Here is a 9467-nt window from a genome sequence, read left to right as displayed (position 1 = left end):
TATTACTCTGTCAATATGTCTTCTTCGGAGAAGTATCTTATTAAGCCCTTTGCCCACTTTTAAACTGAGTTGTCTGTGTTCGCTGTTGCGATGTAGGCATTCTTGTACTTTGGGTGTTAGTAGGCCCTTCTCAGATATACATATTTGCTCTCATTCTATTGATTATCTTTTCACTTTATTGATGATGTCCTTTGATGAGTAAAAGTTTTAATGTTGATCTTTTTAAAATCTTGATCTTTTCCTTTGGTTGCTTATGCATTTCGTATGACATCTAAAGGATAATAGCTAAAGCAAAGATTTTGAAGGTTTACCTTTATATTTTCTTCTACAAGTTGTATCGTCTCAGCTTTCATGTTGAGGTCGTGGCTCAGTTATTGTTTATGATATGAGGAAGAGGCCCATCCTTTCACTCTTTTGCATCCTGTTATACCGGCACAAATTGCTTTGTTTTCTTTAAGGAGTGTATGTTTTCTTTTATTTACCTACATTGACACATAGTGTACAAATTTATGGGGTACAGTGTGTTATTTTGATACCTCTAAACTTTGCATCCTGAGCAAATTAACATCTCTATCACTTTTCAAACATTTGTCATTTCTTTGTAGAAAAACAGTCAAAATCTCGTAGTTGGTCAGAAATAGCTATTTGTTAGCTAGAGTCAAAACTTACTGTGCAAAACCGAGGAACGGAAGTGTCATCACAGTGCATAACTTTACTCACAAAGATCTTTAGCAGTTAAAATGGAAATGTATTTTTGTAACAGGTAGCTGGGTTTTGGCCAAACACAAGCAGCGGAGCCTTGGCAGATCCCAGGCCCGCCAGTGGATCAGACTGTGTCCAGCCCAGGCAGAGGCCTCGCCATAGCTGTTTGAGTTCTCTCCCTGATTTCTGTGCTCAACTACGTGAGCGTGCTGCCCTCGGTGCACAGCAGAGCTCTCTGAACCCCTTTCCATTCTGAGTGATGTCCTGAGTTGCTCTTTGCTCAAACTGGTAGATGTCTAAAGTCTTTCTTCTAACAGAAGAGCGCCGTTGGAACCAGAAGAACAGAACATGCAGAGAGGCGTTCTGTCTCACTGAATTAGCAGATATATATCACCCGCCTCCTTTTAGATCTTTTTTTTCCCCCCGCTGTTCCTTGTTAGAGGTTGCTGGCTTCGAATTGTTTAAAATTTTAAAAGCTTTGTGGAGTGTAGCTCAGGTACTTGGTGCAATTCCCAGTATCACCACCAACCCAAAAAACTTGAAAATTTCATAAATCAAAAATACATGGGCCGGGGATTTAGCTCAGTGGTTCCGACACCTGCCTCACAAACACAAGGTCCCAAGTTTATACCCACAAAAAAAAAAAAAAAAAAAAAAAAAAAAAAAAAAAAAAGTCAACACTGCAAATACAACAACTTTTAAAAACAAAACCTTCAGCAGCTACCACTGCCCTCGGCTGGAGTCTGATTTATAAAGTCCCTCTTAGCCAGGATGGGCGGCCCACGCCTATGATCCCCACAGGCTGTAGGCCGGCACAGTTGTCCTTCCCTTGCCCACTGGTCTTGGTGTCCATATGGAAAATCAACTGGGAATAACTGAGTGTGCTCTGGGCTTTCCGTTTGACCCACTGATCTATAAGTCTACCGTATGCTAATACCACAGTTAATTTGTTTTGAAATCAGAAAATGTGAGTACTTCAAATTTACTCTTTTTTGTTTTGTTGTTTTGTGTGGGGGGGGGTTATTTTGCTAGTCAGGACCTCTTTCAATTTCACGTGAATTTGAGGACTGTCCTTTCTATTTCTGTGAAAATGTCATTGGGATTTTGACAGGGACTGCATTGCACTGGTAAAATAACAACATTTCCATCTTAACATTTTTGAGTCTCCCAACCCATGAATATGGGCTGCCCCTCCTTTTATTTAGATCTTCTTTATTTCCCTTTAGCCATGTTTTAGAGTTTTAGAGTACAAGTCTTTCCCTGCTCTTGGTTAAGTTCTGAGGTACTTTATTAATTTTGATGCTATGTTCATGGAATTGTTTTCTGAATCTCTTCACTGGATTCTTCATTTCTGGTGTATAAAACACATCTGATTCTTGCGTGTTGGTTGTGTGCACTGCCACTTGGCTAAATTTGTTATTGACTCAGGGTTTTATGGATTGTTTTTGGATTTTCCATATAGAGGATCATTGCATCATTTGATAGAGATAATTTTGCCGGGCATGGTGGTGTACACCTGTAGCCCCAGCACTTATGAGGCTGAGACAGGAGGATTGGGGTGAGTTTGAGCCCAGCCTGGGCTACATAGCAAGACCCTGTCCCCTCAAAAAATAGAGATTTTTTTTTTAACCTGATGCCTTTTATTTCCTTTTCTTGCCTAATTGTTGTGGCTAAAACTTCCAGTAGGATGTTGAGCCACAGTGGTAAAAACAGGCATCCTTGGGCTGGGGATGTAGTTCAGTGGCACTACACCTGCCCCGCAAGGGCAAGGTCCTGAATTCGATCCCAGGTACAAAAAAAACAAACAAAAAACAAAAACAAACAAACGAAAAAACAATGACAACAACAACAAAAAACCAAGAATCCTTGTCTTATTCCTGAGCTCAGAGAAAACTCATTCAGCTTTTCTCTCACATCAGCTGTGGCATTTTGACAAATGGCCCTTGTTGTGTTCAGAAATTTTCTTTCCGTTCCCAACTTTCTGAGTATTTTTGCCATGAAAGATACTGGATCTGTTTTTGTGTCAATTGAGACGATCACATGGGGCTGGCATTTTGTTTTGCCTTCTTTCCATTAGTGTAGTGCATTACATTGGGATTTTTAAAATATTCAACTGCACTTGCATTCTCTGGATAAATCACAGCTGGTTGTGGAGCAGTGTTTCTGGTCTGCAGCTGGGTTCGGTTTGCTAGCTGCCTGGTGAGAGCTTTGATGTCTCTCTGCCTAAGGGATATCAGACTGGTTTTTTATGATAACTTTATCTGCTTTTCTACCATAGTGATATTGGGCTTTAAAGAATAAGTTAGAAAATGTTCTTTCCTCTTCTATTTTATTGCAAAGAGTTTTGGGCAGGACTTGTATTCATTCTTTTTTAAATGTTTGGCAAACTGGGCCAGGCATTTAGCTCAGTGGTTCCTCAAAAGCACAAGGGTCCAAGTTTGATCCCCAGTACCCCCCCGAAAAAATGTTTGGCAATCTTACCAGTGGAGCCATCTGCTGCAGGACTTTTGCTGTTGTTTGGGGGAGATTTTACATCACTGATATAATCTCTTTACTTTTAAAGATATTTTCAAGTGGTCTATTTCTATGCATTTCCTCCAGTTTATCTAACTTTTGGTGTATAATTATTTATAATATTTTCTTATAACTTCTTTAAATTCTGTAAAGTTGGCAGCAGTGGGCCCACTTTCCCAAGATTTTAGAGATTTGCATCTTTTCTCTGCTGTTTTTGTTTGTTGATCTTATAAGGAATCAAATTGTGCCTTCAATGTGAATTCTTTCCACAAGAGTCACACAGGCCTGGGCGGCATGGTGGACGCTTCGTCCTCCGCGTTTCTGTCTCTTTCGCCCCTGAGTGCGTGGGTTTCCTGCCAAGCCATCAGCCTTTGGCCACCTCCCGGCCGGCCGAGGTCCAGCTCCCCATCTCCGTGGCCTGCTGCCCACACCAAGTGGGGCCAGCGACATCCACCCATGGGCGCCTCTACCACACGCTGCCCTGTGGCTTTCTGCTCATACCCCTTGTCCCTGCATGAAGCGCATTTGGGGTTTCCAGCTGCTTGCTGTAGCATCTCCGCCCCTCCCTCGGAAGCCACAAGATGTGCACAAAACCCCATCTTGCAGGCTCTTGGTGACTCACAGAGCCAGGGGCAGGAATGCACTGGTGGCGCATGAGGGGTGGCCTCATCCCAGCCTGCAGGCACCATGTCCCGGGGCGTCCATAAAGGACTTGTGTGGGCTCTGTCCCTGTTCCTTCCTGAACGGGCAACCTCAGAGGCGTCTGCAGTCTCCGAACCTGGGGACCACAGCAGAACACAGGACCGTCGTCTCCCTGATGCAGGATTCGGAGCTTCCTCTTACGTTCCCGTGAGACCTTTATACTGAGTAAGTGTGGCCACACTCCTGACTTTACTTCCTTCATCCTAAAGTTTATTTTGCCAAATGTTACGAGGACGTCTGACCTGCTAAGTTAATGAAGACTTCAAGGGCCAGTCTGACTGCCCTTTTACATCAGTGATTACTCTCAGTCTGTCTTCTGGGTTCGTATGGATACCACGGTGAATTTGGAAGGGGGAGACCCACGTGTGACGCCTGCTACCTGACACCTTCTTCCTAGGACTCCTGTGAAGCAGCTGGCCTTTCTTGTGATTCCCGGGACTTTGTCACTTAGTACAAAAGCAGCAGAAACGTTTGCTTTTTGTGATTACGAAGGTATGAGCAGAACCAGGAGGAAGGGAGAATGCTTTTTCTGTAGGTATCGACTTAGTCCAGATCATGTTTAAGCAGAACTGAAGGTGTGAAATCCTAGAACTCACCAGTCTATTTTAGTAGGTCACAGGAAGCACAAAAACCATAGAAACCACAAGAAATCAGAAGCACCCCCTACGGCAAGAGGCAAGAACCTCGCTGCCTCCCTCAGGTACCGACTGACAAACCCACGCCGAAGAGCGAGGGAGCTGCGGGCATCGCCACGGTGCTCCTTATCCATATCAGTCCCCCCGGCCTCCCAGCACACGGCCGCCGTGTGTGGAGTGGCATAAAGGATCCCTGAGCAAACCCAACCTCCAGCTCGAAGGGTTTGACCTCCAGCGTGGCCGCTGACCTGCGAGGGACAATGAGCCAAGTCTCAAAGGTCCCCTGGAAGCACCTCCTGGTTCTTTTGGTACCGGGCAATGTAAACTATTTTTGTTGTGTTGGTTTGCAGAAGAGCAGGGGTCTTGCTCATCCCAGTCCCGGAGCCCTGGAGGTGATGACTGCCACTCCTGCCCAGTCACAGGGACACCAGACTGACATGCAAGGCGACACACCTTCCCCTCACACAACACACTTTCCCAACTCTCCTGGAGCATAAAGGAATTCTAAGCTGTGCTCTTCCAGGGTCCCAGCTTCCCGACTCTTGTGCGATCAGCTGAAAGGAAGGCAGCCAGCGTCAAAATCAGGAGAAAAGGGAGCACATCAGCAGGTCTGGGTCCTACACATGTAGGACAGGTCCGGTGAGCACGTGGCTCTCCAGTGAGTGGCTCGGGTGCCAGCTTGCTCAGCTTGTCCAACGAAGAGCAGAACAAGGTTAGAGGAGTAACCAGGTGGAGGAGAAGCAACTTCGGCCTCCAGGGGCGTAGGTGCTTCTGGTGTGGTTTTCCACGTAGACAGGATCTGAGGTGTCCTCAGGGTTGACTTGTTTTTCCTGGCTGAATGGAAAGTGAAAACCTTTTACCTTCATAAGATCTGTGTCCTGTTTTCGACCAACAGAGGGCAGGCAGTGAGCTTTCCCATGTCAGCTTCTTCTGAGCTGCTTTTGGCCCCACAATCCCTTCAGCAAAGAGGCCTGTGTTTGGAGTGGCGTGTTCTGGGCTTCCACAAAGCAAGGGGAACGAATCTCCCAGCTGTTCATCGCTGGACCCCTCCGCACCCTTATTTGTTCTACAATCTGCTCATCCTGCTTTAAACACTTTTGTTTTTGTTTCTGTTTTTGGTTTTTGAGACAGGGTCTTGCTACGTAGCTCAGGCTGGCCTCGAACTTGCAATGATCCTCCTGACTCAGCCTCCCAGCAACACTTTCATCCTGATACAGTGTCTTTGGAATCTTGCCCGAGTGTGTTTCCGGTGCCAGGTATGATGAGAATCCTGCTGTCCCCTGCCTGCCCGCCCCTGTCCTTGTTAAGGAACTGACGGCGATCTCAGCATGCAGACGGAAATGCCATCCTAGTCTCAGGTTGAGTCAAAGGAGCTGGTGGCAAGATTCTGGGTCAGGAGTTTAGGATGTGGTGGGGATGCTGCTCCTGGACAGGCAGAGAAAGAGGCTTCTCTTTTTGTTTTGTTTTTTTGAGACAGGGTCTCACTATGTAGTTCAGGCTGGCCTTGAACTCACTATGTAGCCGAAGCTGGCCTCAAACTCAAGCGATCCTCCTGCCTCAGCCTCCCGAGTGCTGGGATTACAGGTGCACCACCATTCCCAGTGAGAAAGCAGATTTCTCTGGAAAGCCTGTAGGGCCCTCATGGAAGGCTCAGAAACTGAGCCTTCACGGGACCCATGGTGACTTTGTATTCAGATCTGGAAAGCACAAGTGGCCACCTGCAGTCTCAGCTGCTGGGACCTCTAACGTTCCCTCAGCCTCCAGCCGCGTAGTCCGCTGTGTTCCTCACGGAGTCCTGACTGGACCCGGTGCTGTGCTCAAAGCTTGGTGTCCGTTTAACCCTCCCAGCACCCAGAAAGCTTGGGATTCATACTCTGCGGTTGGCAAAGTTGAAGCTCAGAAACTCAGCCAAAGCCATAGTGAGAGATCCTGGCCCCAGGCTCCAGGGATTCCAGAAAGTTCCAGGGCCTGGCTCGAAGGTCTGTGGGGTTTTAAGGATGTTCCCAAGTGTGAGCCCATGTGGTCGAGTTTTGTGTCTTTCCACAAAACTGCTTTCAGAGGAGCAGGACCTGGGTGACTGGGGGCATCCCATGTTCCCTTTCATTAGGAGGTTTTATCAAAGTAAACTTTCTAACCAGGTCCTGAATCCACACTAACGCAGGGTACACACGGCTTCATCTCCCCCGCCCATCTCTCCCCTGCAATCGCTTGGTTCTCGAGTTCCATCCAGCAGAGCTCTGAGGGGAGGAGGGCAGGTTGTGGAAGAGCCCAAAGACAGACACAGATAAGGAAGCCACAGTCGTTAGACTGGGGGGAGGGCCTGACTCACACTCGGGGTTGCATAAGCAAGATTTCAAAACTAATCCTGCTCTGGAGATCTCAGCCCAGCGTACAACCTTCCTGGCTGGAAAAAGAAGAACTGCATCTTTTCAATTTTTTTTTTTCACATCTTCACCATCACTCGCCCTTATATCTCCGCCTTCTCTCTCTGCAGGAAACTCGATTTCCTACTTCTGCACACGAAGTTTCTACCTCCAGATCTGACTGCTTCTGTTGCTGAGAGGGCACCTGGAAGAAACCACCCCGGTGAGCGGTGGGTTTCTGTGCATGACTTTGGGGATCCAGGAAGCCAAGGCAGAGCTGCAACTGCAGGGCCAGGTGCACTCAGCCTGACCCTGTGGGAACAGACCGGAGAGGCAGGCGGGGAGGTGTCAGGTGCACCCGGGCTCGGGGGGAGACCAGGCGACAGTGAGGCCAGGCAGGCAGGGCGTGCAGGGTGCAGCCTTCCCCGGGGCTGAGGTGACAGGGAAAAGTGGACTCCAGCAGCCATGGAGGCAGCCACTCTGCCAGTCTCCCAGCTCACTGTGCCTCCTGGGCAGGCAGGAGCTGGAGGAGCCTTCTGCCTGCATATATACGCCCCTGGCCCACATGGGCGGGAATTCAATGCCCTCACCCAGAATGGCCAAGGCTGTTCCTCCTGGAGGCAGTGTCCTTGGGGCTGAGCTCACCTGGGCCCGCAGGTGTCAGGCACTTGGCTAACTGCTGCACAGGTGCAGCAGCCTGCACAGGTGCAGGGCCCAGGTGAGTTCACACATGCCCATCTCTGTGTGCACCTGCAGCTGCAGCAGCCCTCGAGAAATGAGCACAGTGGGAGGCCGTGGGCAGCTGCAGCTCTCTTCCCCCACCTCCTTCAGAGGTCTTTACCTCCTGCTCTGCAGCAGTCCAGTCCCGTGGGGTGCAAGCCTGAGAAATGTGGGGATCCACAGCAAGACAGGCGGATAAGCTGTGGGATGATGAGGAAAAGTCCACTGTCACCGCCCGGGGAAATATGTTACCAACCACACCCTGTTGATGTTAGGGTTATAATAATAATCATTGTTATTACAAAGAGTCGTGAACTCATTCGGTGACCATTTTGTTTGTTTGTTTGTTTTTTTTTTTTTTTTTTTTTGGTACCAGGGATTGAACTCAGGTCCTTGCGTTTGCAAGGCAGGCCACCAAACCGCTGAGCTAAATCCCTGGCCCCTCGGTGACCATTTTTTAGCTCAATGAAATCATAAGAGCTGGAGACAGAAACATGGCTCAGACCTTGACCTTGAGGGGCTGAAGTGTGTGAACATAATGTGAGATGCAGGAGCTGTTATGATGTGAGAGCGACTGCACAGAGAAGGCAGAGTAATCTTCATAGAGAAGGGGAACAAGAGCAGGAGGTGTTGAAGGATGAATAGGAGCTCACCAGTCGTTTTTAGGCAGAGGGACAAATGGATAGAAAAGCAAAGAAGCATGAAGGAAAGGTGAATTTGGGGGACAGGAGAGAAGATGGCTGTGGGGCAAGCACAGCCCTGGGGATCTGAGACTCGATTAGAGAAGACACTGAAGGAAGGCCTGGAAACGCCAGGCGTTTGGGCGAGGTCTCTGAGACACAAGCCCCGGGGTCTGCTGAGGGCTCAGGCTGAGAAAAGCAGGCCTCTAGGGACCAGGCAGGAGGAAGTAACAGCAAGGCCAGGAGGTGCTGGGGACCAGTGGGAGGGGCGTGCGGGGCAGATCTGCTGCGCAGATCAGCCTCCCTCTCGGCCAGCCTTGGGGGTCGCTCAGCAGAGAGGAGCAGGGCTGGAGGTTTCACTGGCCTCAGGTCACAGCTCGGTGCTGAGGTGGGACTGGAACCCAGGTCTGGCCCCTCCTTCCCTAAAAAGCCATGGACCCGGGAAATGGCAGAGCCTGCTCCTCAGGCAATGCAGGGAAATGCAGTGACTAGGAAAAGGGGGTGCTGCGTTGGGGCTGTCAAGATTCCTACTGACTCCAGGGTCTGGAACAGAGCAGAGATCCTAAGGGCGCCTTATAAATCCCAACTAAATCCACGGGGAGACACACAGGTTCGACTCAGCGGAGGAGAACGGCGGAGTTTGAAGACAGCGCTAGGGCGGCCCCAGCATGCAGGGGAGACGCAGATGAGGCAAAGATAACAGAGCGGATGGCCGCAGGGGGTGCCAGGGCACGGAGATGTCGAGGGCAGTGCAGGAGACGCCAAGGAAGAGCACTAGTAAGCGGTCAGACGCGCGCTTCCTCCCAGAAACCAAGGGGCTTGAAAGGAAAAGAGCAAAAGGACGGAGTGGGAGCAAAGAGCAGGCGTCAGACACCGGCCTGCCCCGTAGTCTGGGCAGGAAAAGTCTGGGCCGGCGATGGCGGCAGGAAGCCAAGAGGGCCTCGGAATGCTTGGGGCCGCAAGCAACAGGACGTTTTTCTCAAATAATAAGTTAGACAATGAGCACTCTGAGGGTGAGCTTGGGACTCTGCCACGCTGGGTCTCTGTGGGGCTTCTCTCCGATCCTCTGGGTCTTGAGTTCATGCTGCCAAGCACCAGGTCCCTGAGAGCCAAGCCGCAAAGCAGCAGGCCAGGCGGGGCTCTGTGCGGGG

General features: G+C 49.5%; 1 protein-coding gene across 1 annotated transcript in view; it reads left to right on the top strand.

The window, feature by feature from the left end:
- Nucleotides 1-6935: 6935 nt before the first annotated feature.
- Nucleotides 6936-9467, top strand: part of LOC104862388 (C-C chemokine receptor type 5) — a 5345-nt gene continuing 2813 nt past the window's right edge. Inside the window, exon 1 of the mRNA XM_033762624.1 lies at nucleotides 6936-7139. The gene's annotated coding sequence lies outside the window, so the exon portion shown is untranslated. The remainder of the gene's footprint in view (nucleotides 7140-9467) is intronic.

The sequence above is a fragment of the Fukomys damarensis genome, unplaced genomic scaffold (genome assembly GCF_012274545.1).
Source record: "Fukomys damarensis isolate Sample0158 unplaced genomic scaffold, DMR_v1.0_HiC HiC_scaffold_12, whole genome shotgun sequence".
NCBI classification, from domain to species: Eukaryota; Metazoa; Chordata; class Mammalia; order Rodentia; family Bathyergidae; genus Fukomys; species Fukomys damarensis.
The sequence above is the reverse complement of the archived record's forward strand: the minus strand, read 5'-3'. Positions and strand labels throughout refer to the sequence as shown.